General features: G+C 37.0%; 1 long non-coding RNA gene across 2 annotated transcripts; it reads left to right on the top strand.

Annotated features, from left to right (window-relative positions):
• Positions 1 to 665: 665 nt before the first annotated feature.
• LOC129923193 (uncharacterized) lies at positions 666 to 7,327 on the top strand. 2 transcript variants are annotated; one of them, XR_008775122.1, is made up of 5 exons: positions 666 to 710; positions 1,048 to 1,272; positions 5,682 to 5,788; positions 6,139 to 6,207; positions 6,570 to 7,327. It is a non-coding gene; the product is annotated as an uncharacterized LOC129923193 (long non-coding RNA). The 2 variants fall into 2 exon arrangements; XR_008775123.1 differs by lacking the exon at positions 666 to 710 and having other exon boundaries at positions 722 to 1,272; positions 6,139 to 6,212.
• The last annotated feature ends 8,499 nt before the right edge of the window (positions 7,328 to 15,826 follow it).

Consider the following 15,826-nt stretch of genomic DNA (forward strand, 5'->3'; position numbering starts at 1 on the left):
CTGACTATCTGATAAAATAGATACAATTTCCCTGAATAATGGATCGTCACAAAAGATTTTTTTTTTAAGGCCACTTCGTTAAAATAGGTGTTTCCAGTACTTCCTCATTTGGGTATTTTACACAAAATCTGGAATTTTTTTTATGTAAATGTCATTTTTATCATCTGTCCCGCGCAACCAAACCATCCACTTTTCCCGGTCACCAATGTTCTTAACAAGATATCAAGAGAGAGAGGCTGGTCCATTATTTGCGTAGTCCAGCCAGCTTTTTTTTTTGACAACCTTTTTTCGTTCTCTCTCATGAAGGATATGTTTGAAAATTAGTCTTACAAAATACAATTCCAAACCAACTCATGCAGTTATCGTCTTTTCACAGTATTGAGGAGTCATCCTTTTTGCTAGCCAGAGTGTTAATTGGCAAAAGGGAAAAATTCATTTTGTTTAATCTTTTAAAGTAAATATTCATAACTATATCTTTTATATAATAATATATTTTTAAAATAATAATCTTTTATATAGACATGCTTTAATAGATCTAATAAATGATTAACTCGGACCTACCAATATGGGTATATAAATACTTAAATCTGGGTATTTAAAATTTCGAATGCGAATTTTAAAAAAACCGAAACTTATATTGATCTAGATCTCTTGTATAATATCTAGAATAATATAGATCTACAACACCTAGACTAAAGTTAAAGACTAAGGTCTAGATTTATTTAACGTTTTAAAAAAAAATCAATAGATCTAATGTAGACAGTCATGAGATCCACTCTATTTTATCTAGATCTAGACCATACATGAGATCAATAATTGTCAATATGAATATTTATTATAGAATAGATCGAGTCTAGAGTCTAGATCTAATCATCTATCGATCATCTAGTCTGTATAGCTATACTTACTTACTATTATACACTTTTACAGTATATGAGTATACTCATACGAGTCATACTGGCTATACTATAGTATAGACACTATAGTTAGTATAGTTAATACTTTTTAATAGTAGATCTATAATCTATCAATTATATCTAAATCTAGACATCACATTCACACGATTATTGATACAGCTGAGACAGTGAATGAAACGAATGCAGTGGTTATACTGATTATACTTAAAGTGACGATACTACTTATAGATCTACCAGTTGATAAACATCATCATCATAGATAATAATCTACATCTATAATCATAGTGCCCTTTATTTAGTCAATATAGTCAAGTCAAGATAGTGGAATGTAAACTCGAAGGTTTAATACAATACGGTATGAGTCTATGAGTTAGTATAAGATCTAATTATTTTGTTACTTTGTATGTGACAGTATGTCAATGTCTCAATTAAAATAATTAATATCATCAGCCATATCATTTTAAATATTTAAAAAGTAGACATAGATTTTTATTATATTATAAATAGATGGATTAGATCTACATATAATTTTACAAACTTTAGAAATGATTGATTTTATTTTTTATTGATAAGCCTTCTAGACTAGATTGTCTAGATCTAGCATCTCTAGCTAGACTCTAACATGTAGATTGTAGATCTTTGAATTGGATCGATATTCACCTTCCTAAATTGTCTCTAAAGTATGTAGAAGCTGATTTGAGAGGCCCAACGAGGCAAGACGAGTCTATTAGTACTATGTCTCTTGATCTATCTAGTAGGCCTACTAAGCTAGTGCATTAGCCTTAGCCATAGTGTAGTCAAATCTTGACAACTAGTCTTCTAGATCTAAGCTTCTAGAATAATTAGATCTAGATCCAGTTTAGATTTAGAATATAAAAGTTTTTACTACCTTAAAATACTAAATCTACTGATCTAAATTCTAGATATATAGATCCAGTTCAGATTAGGATATAAAAATATTCCACTAGCTAAAATTCTAAATCTACTGATCTATACTTAATATGTTAGATATTATATGACATCTACAAAAATTATTATTAAGATATAATTATAGATTCTAGACTAGTTATATATGTACATAAAATATATAAATAAAAGATAAAATTTATGCAGGCCTAGGTCCCATAAATTTATAACTGATCCAGATCTATCTATCTAACTCCGCCGTATGCCGGTCCCAAGCCCGGGTGAGAAAGGAGGAGGGTTTGGCGTGGGGCTAGCGACCCCACCCTGTAAAACCACTATTGCTACAGAAACGGCAAACTCGACACATAATGAAAACTATACATGCGGCGAGGGCGGCCAAACCCTGATGACGGTGTTGGATCAAAGCCAACTGGAAGTCCAATACCCGATACATGGCAAGCCTTTCAACGCAAGGAAACCGACTCTTATAGGCACGTGGAATGTAAGAACCCTGAATCAATGCGGTAAACTGGCCCAACTTTTAAGAGAGTTTGACTCTTATCGGCTGGACATCCTTGGGATCTGCGAGATGCGGTGGACGTCAAGTGGAAAAATTATCAATGATGGCAAGACAATAATATATTCAGGACATGACAAGGAGCACATTGGTGGTGTAGGAATCATCATGTCTAAAATAGCAGCTTCAGCGCTAATTGCTTGGAAGCCGATCAGTGACCGCATCATTACAGCTCGACTCCAAACAAAGCAAATTAAAGTCACTACCATCCAAGCTTATGCCCCTACAGAGGATGCAGAAGATACCATCAAAGATCAGTTCTATAATCAACTACAAACCACTCTTGATGAAACACCTACTCACGACCTAATTCTACTGATGGGAGATTTTAATGCCAAAATCAATCCCAACCGAACTGGCTTTGAATATGTAATGGGACCATATGGCTCTGCAGAAAACATCAGTGATAATGGCGAGCGTTTGATTTCTCTCTGCGCATCCAACAGCCTTTCAATTGGAAACACATATTTTAAGCACAAACAAATACACAAAAAAACATGGCGATCACCAAATGGGGAAACCTTCAACGAGATAGATTACATTTGCATCTCCAAACGATGGAGGTCATCTCTGTTAGACGTGCGGACCCGCAGAGGAGCTGATATCGGCTCAGACCACTACCTTGTCAGTGGCAAATGTAAGCTCCGATTGAAACGCCAACCAAAACGAGCCACACGACCCCGCCCATTTAATGTAGAGAAGCTTAAAGACGGCAATACTGCAGCACAGTTCCAATTGAAACTAACGAACCGCTTTGAGGCTCTTGCAGATATATTGACCCTTGAAGAAGAGTGGGCCAACTTCAAAGATACCACTATTGGGTGCGCAGAAGAAGTTATCGGAAGGAGGCGAGGTTCATACAAGGAACGGTGGATACAAGACAGAACATGGAAATTGATAGATGAGAGGAAAGAGGCCAAACGTAGACGAGATCAGAAAAATGAAACACAGGATCGCAGCCTAGCGGAAGAAGCCTATAGGGAAGCAGATCTGAAAGTAAAGAGAAGCTGTCGGCAAGATAAACGGGACTGGATTGAGCAGAAAGGACAAGAGGCACAAGCAGCTGCAAGCAGAAATGACACAAAAACCCTCCATCGTATTGTCCGAGATCTCACTGGAGCAAAGAGTGGACATGGGGCACCAATAAAAGACAAGCAAGGCAAAACTTTGTTAACGAAAGAAGAACAGGATGCAAGATGGGTAGAGCACTTTAAAGAGACCCTTAACCAACTGTCGCCAGACATAACTTACATATTCAAGGACCCCTCTCCAGACAATGATCTCAAGGTCAAGACAGACCCAATAACTGCTGAGGAGGTTACCATGGCCATTGCAGTGCTAAATAATAACAAAGCACCAGGACTAGACATGATATCAGCAGAAATGCTAAAATATGGGGGACAGTGCATTGTTAACAGAATGACTGATCTCTTAAATCTCTGTTGGCGAACTTCAAAAGTCCCAGAGGACTGGCAAAAGGGAGTGATTGTAAAGCTTCCAAAAAAGGGCAACTTGGCAGACTGTAACAACTGGAGGGGCATTACTCTCCTCTCTGTCCCAGGCAAAGTTTTCAGCACTGTTTTGTTGAGACGGCTTCAACAGTCTGTAGATGAAAGGCTCAGAGAAGAACAAGCAGGTTTCCGAAGAGGCAGATCATGTACAGAGCAGATTTTCGTTTTACGAAATATCATAGAACAAAGTTTTGAGTACCAACAACGGCTAACGATCAGTTTCGTGGACTTCAAAAAAGCGTTTGATAGTGTCCACCGAGAATCACTATGGAAAATAGTTAGAGAATACGGTATACCAGAAAAATTCGTCCAGATCCTACGACACCTTTACAGTCAGTCTAGTTGCTGCATTAAAACAGAAGAGGGAACAACAGAGTTTTTTACAATCGAGACAGGTGTGAGACAGGGGTGCATCTTATCTCCCTTCCTTTTCCTCCTAGCCATCGACTACATAATGAGGAGAGCAATGAACCAGACTGCCTTTGGTATTCCATGGCATGAACAACTCCGATTGACGGACTTGGACTTTGCTGATGATGTTGCACTACTCGGGGCTACAAATAAATGCATTCAAGAAATGACGGAGAGCCTAGACAGAGAGGCACCCAAAATTGGCCTCCGCATAAACTTGGATAAGACTAAAATTATGCGAGTGGGATATAAGGCAAAGGGTGTCCCCGTCAGACTTGGCGAGTCAAAGCTTGAAGAGCTGGACAAGTTCACGTACCTTGGCAGCATCATAACAAATGATGGAGACGCTTACCATGATGTAGCGTGCCGAATAGGAAAGGCAGGGAGCATTTTCCAAAGGCTGCAGCCTATTTGGACTAGCCAAGCCATTGGACTCGAGACAAAAATACACCTTCTCAACACAATCGTCATTCCAACTGCTACATATGCATGTGAGACGTGGAAGTCATCTGTCAAAATTGAGAAAAGACTAAATGTGGCTCAACAGAGATGGCTGAGACGGATTTTAAGAGTCAGATACACAGACCGGATCTCAAACAAGGAAATCCTTTGCCGAACTGGGAGTCGAACACTTAGTGAGGTTGTGACTGAGCGTCGCATGAGGTTTGCGGGACATGTTCTACGTCAAAATGAATTACGCACACCAAGAGTTGCGATAACATGGAAGCCAAAACGAGGAAAGCGCAAACAGGGACGTCCTCGTATTACCTGGCGACACACCTTCATGGAGGACCTCAGAACAGTGGACACCAGATGGGAAGAGGCTTCAGACATTGCCAGTGACAGATCATTATGGAGACAGCTTGCCGCCCAATGCGCCGAACGGCGCGGGAGGACCTAAGTCTAAGTCTAAGTCCAGATCTATCAGTAAAAGTTACCTTCGATTGGCAGTTTTACCCAATCTAATCTATACAAGACAATTTATAATCCATGCCTTGCCTACACCCCATATATATTAAATAATAGTTTCCATTCCATGCCATACCCAGACCCATGAGTTCATGAAATAATAAATGATGTGGTGTCAAGTTGGATCTATCCCCTGAAATTCAGTACTTTAATATAAAACTCACATATCTAGTTAATTATTTGCTATGACACTCTGATAAACTTGAACTTGTGTGATACATATATGTTTCTTATCAGATTTAACTAATGAAGTTTTGGTGCATTTTAACCAGTAATAAGGCTACAAAAGTAGCATCAGGTGTATTCTAACCATTGGTATTTTTCCTGGCAACATTTCTATTCTAGTCTGTGATAAATTATAAATAAAAAAAAATGTTTGTAATGTTTCAGTTATTAACAAGTAGAACCATGGCAACCAGTTCTGATGATGTACCAGAATGGCTCAAGGATCATACTTATACTATTTCTACTCTCTGGGCATCCATTCAATATTTAATGTAAGTACTACTATACAATTTTTATTTTAGTTATCTAATAGATGTTTTATGAATTGTGTGATTTTCATGGTCAAGCAACATCCAAATATCTGGGATGGAATTTAACATTTTTCTCTATTTTTTTTTTAAATTTATAACACTCTTAAGCACATTCATCTTTCATGAATGCCTAATATACCTTGGCTGTTGTGCAGGCCATTCCTTTACAATAAACTGTTTGATGAAATTAGGCAAAATTGTCTGATAATTTGTATGTTTGATACAACAACATTTTCAATTTAATAATATTATTTTTTAATTTTAATGTTTTCAAAAGAAATTAACCAATATGCCTAATTGTATAATTACAGTTATGTTTGGAAATGCAAGAAAAAGGCATGCATTCCTGAAAAGTCAATGATTGGTTGCACCTCTTAAAGGTAAGGTACTGCAATTTTTCCCATGTACTTTTCTCATAAGCTGAAGTACTTGTATTTTTGAAAAACTAGTTTTCCATGAAAATGTAAATCATAATATATGTTATAGTTGCTTTTAGATTAGTTCAATGTGCATCAAATTAGCTGAACATCTGCCTTCACCTATAGTAATAATTCATAACTATTAAGGTCAGGGCCATGTCTACACATTAACGCAGTAGCTCCTTTTAGGTACAGACTATTTTTAGAATGGCAAAATTATACAACTATAATTAATAACATATATACGTTTAGCATGGTCAACACATATGTCACACATATTTTTTTATTTTTTTTTAAATCCTTTTATTTATTTTTATAACTAGATAACTTTCTGTTATGAGAAAAGATGAGATTCTTGGACTCCTGCATAGCACCACCAGAAAGGAAAATCCCATCATGTTGCAAATTAAAAGTCTTGGACCAATTTTAATTTAAGATATATATATTATACTGTAAGCTGTATACATATTTATGTATATCCTGTCATTCAGCCAACAGGTTTGGATTTAGTATATCTTTAAATCTGTTTGATATTGTACTTGAAAACTATTAATCTGAGCCCCATTAAAACAAGAGGGAGTGCAGTAGATGAGTGGGAAATTTTACTTTTTTAAAATTAAAATAAGAATCTAACAAAAGTTAACATATAAAATATGGTGCATTCTCCTTAAAACTAAAACCTGGTGCAAAGGTTTAAAATGTTGGCAAAAAAAAAAGCAACATCAATTAAATATTCTTAATTCCCTTTGCAACATGCATGTTGTTCCCTCATAAGTTTCTTGACAGAGGAAATCTTGTTTATATTAGATTTGAATTAAGCAAATTAAGAAAAAAATTATAATCATTATTTCAAATGGTTTTATCTAAACCTTATGAATTATTTTTCAGTTATAAGTATTTTGAAATGAATGGATAATCATGAAATCGTTAAATAATTGCTGCTATCATTCCATTGACTAAAGAACCATAATTTTTTTAAAAATTAATTTCAAAATGATTTTTTTCAAGCAGAGTTCACATAGATCTTGAGTGAAATTTTTCTTTTTTTGACTAATGCTTCAATTTTATTGTATCATTAGTTTTTATATATACAGGTCATTAGTTTTAACACACTACTGACACAAGAAAAACTGGTCGCCCCCACTTCCATTACATAGATGTAATAAAACGTGACCTCAAATCAGTGAACATCAATACTGACAATTGGGAAGACATAGCTTTAGACCGCAACAGATGGAGAGACAGTGACCAAGAAAGCTATGGACAGTGAAAGTACATAGGTCTCAGCTCAGGAAGAAAAACGTACAGTCCGAAAAACGGCCAGCTCCTCTACCACAGAAGCAAAAGCCACCTTAACCTGTGCTATCTGTGGACGGGAGTGTCTCCAAAATAGGGCTCCACAGCCACATGAGCAAGTGTGCTCTGAGATGAAACCTTAGTCTTTCTATGACTGAAGGAGGCCAATGATGACGATACAGGTCATTAGTTTTAACACGTCTGATAATAAATGACAGTACAAGTTATTGAATGAAAATTTGTCATTATTTCAGGTGCTTTAGGCCTACATCAATGTGAGGTACCAGTACTTTGATTGTGTCATATAACAATTTAAAGCAACATTTTGAAATGAATAGTGTGTAGAATTGACAGTAAATACATTTAAGTGATGGGCTGTGATCTGCATGAATTGAGAGCTAATCATGTATTGAATTTGTGTTTTTGATCTTTACTTCAAGTAAATGTTAATGAACAATTAATTTTTAATGAATAAATAATTTAAAAATAAATACAAAGAAACCATAAACATCTACTTTATTTTAATAATTTTTTTTCATCAGAACAGAATTTCCAACTTTGCATTCTTAAAATAAAATATAATTTATTTAGAGTAGAGTCAGAACACAAAATCATAGTTTTGAAATTAAGTAAATTAAGTTTTAGAAGCTGTGATCTCTTATAAACATTTGTATATAGACTACACACAATTTAATTATTATTTTTCATCAAATTGCAGGAACTAGTACATGTACTTATGCATATTTGACAATAAAAAACCTTAGTCAATGAAATAGTAATACTAGTAAATGAGATAAAAGTAAACTAAATATCATCAATGCTATTGAAGCCACACTTGTTTCTTTTTATCTTGTTTGGTGGACTGCAATTAAAGTTGCTATTAATTTTACTGATTGTCTTAGCTGAAATGCCAGTGTCGTCTCTTTGAATCCTAAGCTTATTTTCTTGGTTAATGGAAGTCCAGATGTTTGGAGTTTCATTTTAAACACCTATATATTCCGAAATGGCCTTCCGATAGGCAAAACCTATTTGCCTAACATGTCATATGCACATAAAGAGGTACCACAGAAATGCTTTAAAGACAAGCTAAGGCGCCAACTTGCTTTAACTGACATAGAATAAGAGAGCACCTGGTTGCATACAGCTTCAGAATGAGACAGCTGCAGGGTGTCCGCGGCCTCCTGAAATTCAAGGATGTCCTTGAATCTCCTTGAATTTCAAAAAAACTGAAAAAGTCCTTGAAATCTCCTGGAATTTTAAAATATCTCCTTGAATGTCCTGGAATTTCGCCGATCGGGAAAAAAAAAAAAAATCGGCTTAAAAAAAAAATTATTAGAGGATGGGCCGGCGCGGGCGGAAATAAATTCGAAATTACCGTTTCCGAGTCTGCGCAGAAGGTGTTTACCGCTCCTTCACTATATAAAGCATCGATATCGGATCGTTTTTTCAGTGGACACGTTGATTTTCATCCAAATTGGATCAAAAGTTTACGTTACGCATCTTCAAAACTGTTTTCCTGTTTCATTTTGTGCCTTTATATTTTCATCGGATCATATTATTACTTAGATCTATGTGTATTGTGAATTTAATAATTAGATCTAGGCCTAGATCTAAATATATCTAGACTAGATTATTATTTCTAGATCTAGATTATTCGAGATCTATAAAGTATATGATCTACGTTTCTTTTATTGTGATTTGTGCTTTGGCTTTGGTTTAACTTTAATCAAGTCTTTATCTAAGCCTAAGCTAGAGATTTAGAGTCTGTTACGTAGCTCTAGTCTTGAGACTTGATTGTTCTATCATCTGATCGGACTGTCCTAGAATACTAGATATCCAAATCTATTTCTAGATCTATAACCTACATTTGTATTACAATGCCTAAATACGGGACATCGTTTAATGCGCTTTGGCTTGAAAAAGATATTTACAGATCTTGGCTTCAAAAATCATCCGTCAGTGACACCAAAGCCTTTTGTCGTCATTGTAAAAAACAAATTGACATATTATGCATGGGTGAAGCAGCACTTAAATCTCATATGAAATCAGATAAACACAAGCGAGAGTCTGGAAAGTCAGATGGCTGCTTAATGATTGCACCCATATTTGCTAAAAAGGCTGCTACAGTTACAGCGACTGTCACTTGTCCTACAGCTATGCCACCAACCCCACAGGTGCAAGCTGCTCAAGTCATTGATCCTAGCCAAAATATACCAACAACCTCTACGTCAACCCAGGCGCAATCATCAATCAAATCTCACGTGACCACAGAGGAGACAATCAACGCAGAGATACTATGGGCTTTGAAAGTGGTGTGTTCTCATTACTCATTTAACAGTTGCCATGATATTGCTGATCATTTTGCTCGAATGTTTCCTGACAGCAACATAGCTAAAAAAGTTAGTCTAGATAGGAAGTCAGCAATTACATTTAGTTTGCCCTTTAGATGTTCTACATTAAAATTAAATGATTGTAATAATAGAGCCCAACGACAAATTCTATTATTCCCATATGTCGCGCTCTTTAAAAAGACCAGTGGTCTATGGTCACATTGAATTGTGAATTTAGCGCCGTATAAATATCTGGACCAGTGTTGCACCCCCCAAACAATAGCAAGGCATTCTCTCTCAATCACCGAATACCGTTGTTATCTGGGCAGCAGTTTTCTGCTCAAGAACTTTACGGGATGGATTATTCCTTTTACTTCCTGCAAAAGACAACATGATATGGCTATGTCCGACGCATTTTAAAAATGTGTAGTCTATAATTGCACGCAAACAATATACATCCTTACTATCTTTAAAAATATAAAATGGAACGATTTGATTTTGTTAAATTATTAGTACCTTGTAAAAAAAAATCATAAATTAGTAATATATCTCTAATATATTTACAAGGGCTCTGATTCATTCATCACTAATTTTCCAACTGTTCGTGAACGCAAAAAATAGGATTTTCTTTTGTGTATCCCGCGGCCTTTGTAAAAAATCTCCAGCTATCTCGTTCGGATCGGAAGCCGCCTTCAGTCAGATGTCCTCTTCTAAGTCAGTTAAAGCAAGTTGGTGCCTAAGCTGATCTTTAAAGCGTTTCTGTGGGACATCTCTGTCACGTCGACCAACTTTAATCTCACAAAAAAAAAAAGACTGCCTTTTGCAAACGTTCGTTCCCACATACGGGATAGTGCTTTCTCCAGCGAAACTGTCGGACCATAAGAAATTCCTTTATACTGTCCATAGCGACGTTCTCTGTTTTTAGTGCTGTCTTGCCACCGTAATTCCATGGTCGAGCAAAAACATCTTTTGTGAAAGCGTTCAAGAAGTCTCAGTTGCTTTCTGTATAGTACCCATGTCTCAGATCAATATAGAAGGGTTGAGAGAACCACTCCTTGGTAGACACTGATTTTTGTAGGCAGGTGGAACGATTTATAGCTCCAACCCACTCCTGGAGGCGATGCGTCACCCATGCTTCCTAGATAAGCGAAGTGGTCAACAACGTTAAAGGGATGTCCATCTACGTGGATCTTTGGGGCTGAGTAGGTTTTATTGGGTAAATTCTGGAACATGAGTTTTTTTTTCAGGTTTATAGCGTATACGAATTCGTTGACTGCTCCGACTTTTTTGTCCTAAAATTGATTTGATGAATCCTTCTTTAGAATACTAGCACAATGTTCTTAGTCTATGATTTGGGATTCTTTACCCGATCGCTTATTTTTGTCATTAAAACAATGTTTCCAAAGTAAGTAGGCTAAATGATCTTTCCCCAACAAATTATTCAGGCTTGGTCACCAGCACTATATAATTGCTCGCTTAAGATGTAGTAGATCTTGGGTTCGTGAGGTTTTAAGTTCTGCGCATGCGTAGCCTTTCGGTCTTGAATAGGATATAAAGAAGGCCTATGTCAGGACTTCAGAACGTCTAAATTCGCAGATATTATGAACGAATTATGTAAAAATGCTTTTGAAACACAAATTTGAAGGTTAATTTTATTAAATATGATATATATATATATATATATATATATTTATATATATATATATATATATATATATATTTATATATATATCAATGAACTATGTTTTGTATTTTCATTTGTCAAAGTAAAAAACTATTTTTGCAAAGTGTAGTTCTTAAAATTAGATCTAGATCCTTATCCTTTCGGTTTTGTTTCACGTAAACATGGCTATATGACCTAGATCCATGAAATAGTAATACTTACTAAGCTTGTTTTAGGACCTATGTTTTACATACGTCATTGTTCCAGTTAGTACCCAAGGAACATTTATGCCAAGTTTTATCAAGATTGGTCAAACAGCTTTGATTTCTATTATATTTCATACATACATTAATACATTCATACATACATACGACTTACTCTATGCTTTATATTATAGATATCCAATGGCGGACTGGCTCTATGGCCAAACGGGAAAATGCCCGATGGGCCGGTCTGGTCGCGACCAAAGAAAAAAAAATTCAATGCAGACTTTACAACAAAAAAAGTGACCATAGCAAGATGTCGCACACGTTTACTTGTTTTTTTTTAATTTTTTTATTTTTGACAATAAATTTTGTTTGATATTCAACAAGAATATCAAAATCTTTACACTATACAAATTGTACGTATTATCATTTGCAAAATGTTAGACCGTACTTTTTGCTATGTACGAGCGGCATGGACTTCAACACTGCATTGATGTCGTCGAGGTTGTGTTTGGCCTAATCGTTTTACGTGTCGGCATGGACGTTTGATGGTACTCCCATTTGTTTTTACTCCTTCCCCCACCCTTCTTTTGATAATTACATAGATCACGTTATCGGTAGAGAGGGAAGAGACAGATTAAGTTGGAAAATATTCACAGCTCAAAATGGGTATAGAACTCTACTTTATGCGATTTGGAATAAAAAAGGTAAGCTTTCTTTTTGTTTATTTTTAATTTTTATTTATAGATCTAAAAATACTACACGTAAGACTTACAACAGCAAAAAATGTTTATTGTATTAAAAAAAAAATCTAGGTCACATTTTATTTCTCCAGTATAATGGAAAACTTATGCTTTGTATGAAGTTATTAATGACGGAACTTTAATGATCTGGTTTTATATAGCGCTGCCACATCTGATATTTAATGAAAGGAGATTTATATTATAATTTGAAATAATGGGTCACGGTATATTCATATACGATTTGCGTTTTTGAGAATGTACTAGGATGAAGCGAGAGCTGTTACCATTAAGTGAGTGCCTCTTTAAACCTTCTACATACTCTAAATCTTTGAATAGGATGGGTTATCTGAGTCAGACAGGAAAACCAACGACTTAACAGAGTTTAAGTCAGAGATCAACATGCATGGCTAGATTGGCACATGAAATGCGTGAGAGGTAATTATCTTTTTATTTTTGAAGTGTCTGTAATCTGTAAGTAATACCAAAAAGTTTCTAAAACATTAATTTATTTATTCAATTCAAACTCATTAATGCTGCTATTGCACTGTTTACAGTGTTCAGACCACATGACCACATACATGTATAAATAAAATAAATCCAGTTTTCGATGCGTTATCAAACTTTATCTATATCTATCTTCTATCTATCTATCCATCTATATATATATATATAATATATATAGTAGACTTACACATATGACACATGGGCTTTGCCGGGGGGAGGGGGGGAGTCAGGGTTGAAGTTCATGGTCTGAAAGGGAAACTTTACTTTACTCACTGCCCCAGTGCAGCCAGGGGAAGGGGTGAAGACCTAAACATCTCCCTCCAGGGGATTTCGAGGTTACAATTCCATGAGCGTAGCCAAAAGGGGTAGCAGAAGAGAAGAAGGATAATGCAATGTAGATACCTCAGAATATTTTGTTAAGCTTTAATGACCAGAACTAATGTTTGGATCCTACCGTCTATTCTATGGTACAACAAAAAAAAACCCGGCAGAAATAATGAAAGGTTAGTATCCAACGAAAATTAATTACATATACACACACTCATATAAATATATATGTACGGAGGGAAGGAGGATCCCCCCCCAAAAAAAAATGCCGGCTTCGCCCATGTATGACATACAATTTGTGGGCCGGTTTATATGTTAATGCCCGGGCCGATTTTGATACCCAGTCTCGAGCGGATTCACCAATCAGGTGTAACAATAAAGCTTTCTTCATTGGCTCGGGCTTCTTAATCTTAGACTTAGACTTAGGTCCTCCCGCGCCGTTCGGCGCATTGGGCGGCAAGCTGTCTCCATAATGATCTGTCACTGGCAATGTCTGAAGCCTCTTCCCATCTGGTGTCCACTGTTCTGAGGTCCTCCATGAAGGTGTGTCGCCAGGTAATACGAGGACGTCCCTGTTTGCGCTTTCCTCGTTTTGGCTTCCATGTTATCGCAACTCTTGGTGTGCGTAATTCATTTTGACGTAGAACATGTCCCGCAAACCTCATGCGACGCTCAGTCACAACCTCACTAAGTGTTCGACTCCCAGTTCGGCAAAGGATTTCCTTGTTTGAGATCCGGTCTGTGTATCTGACTCTTAAAATCCGTCTCAGCCATCTCTGTTGAGCCACATTTAGTCTTTTCTCAATTTTGACAGATGACTTCCACGTCTCACATGCATATGTAGCAGTTGGAATGACGATTGTGTTGAGAAGGTGTATTTTTGTCTCGAGTCCAATGGCTTGGCTAGTCCAAATAGGCTGCAGCCTTTGGAAAATGCTCCCTGCCTTTCCTATTCGGCACGCTACATCATGGTAAGCGTCTCCATCATTTGTTATGATGCTGCCAAGGTACGTGAACTTGTCCAGCTCTTCAAGCTTTGACTCGCCAAGTCTGACGGGGACACCCTTTGCCTTATATCCCACTCGCATAATTTTAGTCTTATCCAAGTTTATGCGGAGGCCAATTTTGGGTGCCTCTCTGTCTAGGCTCTCCGTCATTTCTTGAATGCATTTATTTGTAGCCCCGAGTAGTGCAACATCATCAGCAAAGTCCAAGTCCGTCAATCGGAGTTGTTCATGCCATGGAATACCAAAGGCAGTCTGGTTCATTGCTCTCCTCATTATGTAGTCGATGGCTAGGAGGAAAAGGAAGGGAGATAAGATGCACCCCTGTCTCACACCTGTCTCGATTGTAAAAAACTCTGTTGTTCCCTCTTCTGTTTTAATGCAGCAACTAGACTGACTGTAAAGGTGTCGTAGGATCTGGACGAATTTTTCTGGTATACCGTATTCTCTAACTATTTTCCATAGTGATTCTCGGTGGACACTATCAAACGCTTTTTTGAAGTCCACGAAACTGATCGTTAGCCGTTGTTGGTACTCAAAACTTTGTTCTATGATATTTCGTAAAACGAAAATCTGCTCTGTACATGATCTGCCTCTTCGGAAACCTGCTTGTTCTTCTCTGAGCCTTTCATCTACAGACTGTTGAAGCCGTCTCAACAAAACAGTGCTGAAAACTTTGCCTGGGACAGAGAGGAGAGTAATGCCCCTCCAGTTGTTACAGTCTGCCAAGTTGCCCTTTTTTGGAAGCTTTACAATCACTCCCTTTTGCCAGTCCTCTGGGACTTTTGAAGTTCGCCAACAGAGATTTAAGAGATCAGTCATTCTGTTAACAATGCACTGTCCCCCATATTTTAGCATTTCTGCTGATATCATGTCTAGTCCTGGTGCTTTGTTATTATTTAGCACTGCAATGGCCATGGTAACCTCCTCAGCAGTTATTGGGTCTGTCTTGACCTTGAGATCATTGTCTGGAGAGGGGTCCTTGAATATGTAAGTTATGTCTGGCGACAGTTGGTTAAGGGTCTCTTTAAAGTGCTCTACCCATCTTGCATCCTGTTCTTCTTTCGTTAACAAAGTTTTGCCTTGCTTGTCTTTTATTGGTGCCCCATGTCCACTCTTTGCTCCAGTGAGATCTCGGACAATACGATGGAGGGTTTTTGTGTCATTTCTGCTTGCAGCTGCTTGTGCCTCTTGTCCTTTCTGCTCAATCCAGTCCCGTTTATCTTGCCGACAGCTTCTCTTTACTTTCAGATCTGCTTCCCTATAGGCTTCTTCCGCTAGGCTGCGATCCTGTGTTTCATTTTTCTGATCTCGTCTACGTTTGGCCTCTTTCCTCTCATCTATCAATTTCCATGTTCTGTCTTGTATCCACCGTTCCTTGTATGAACCTCGCCTCCTTCCGATAACTTCTTCTGCGCACCCAATAGTGGTATCTTTGAAGTTGGCCCACTCTTCTTCAAGGGTCAATATATCTGCAAGAGCCTCAAAGCGGTTCGTTAGTTTCAAT

This window comes from Biomphalaria glabrata, chromosome 15 (assembly GCF_947242115.1).
Source record: "Biomphalaria glabrata chromosome 15, xgBioGlab47.1, whole genome shotgun sequence".
In the NCBI taxonomy this organism is placed as follows: domain Eukaryota; kingdom Metazoa; phylum Mollusca; class Gastropoda; family Planorbidae; genus Biomphalaria; species Biomphalaria glabrata.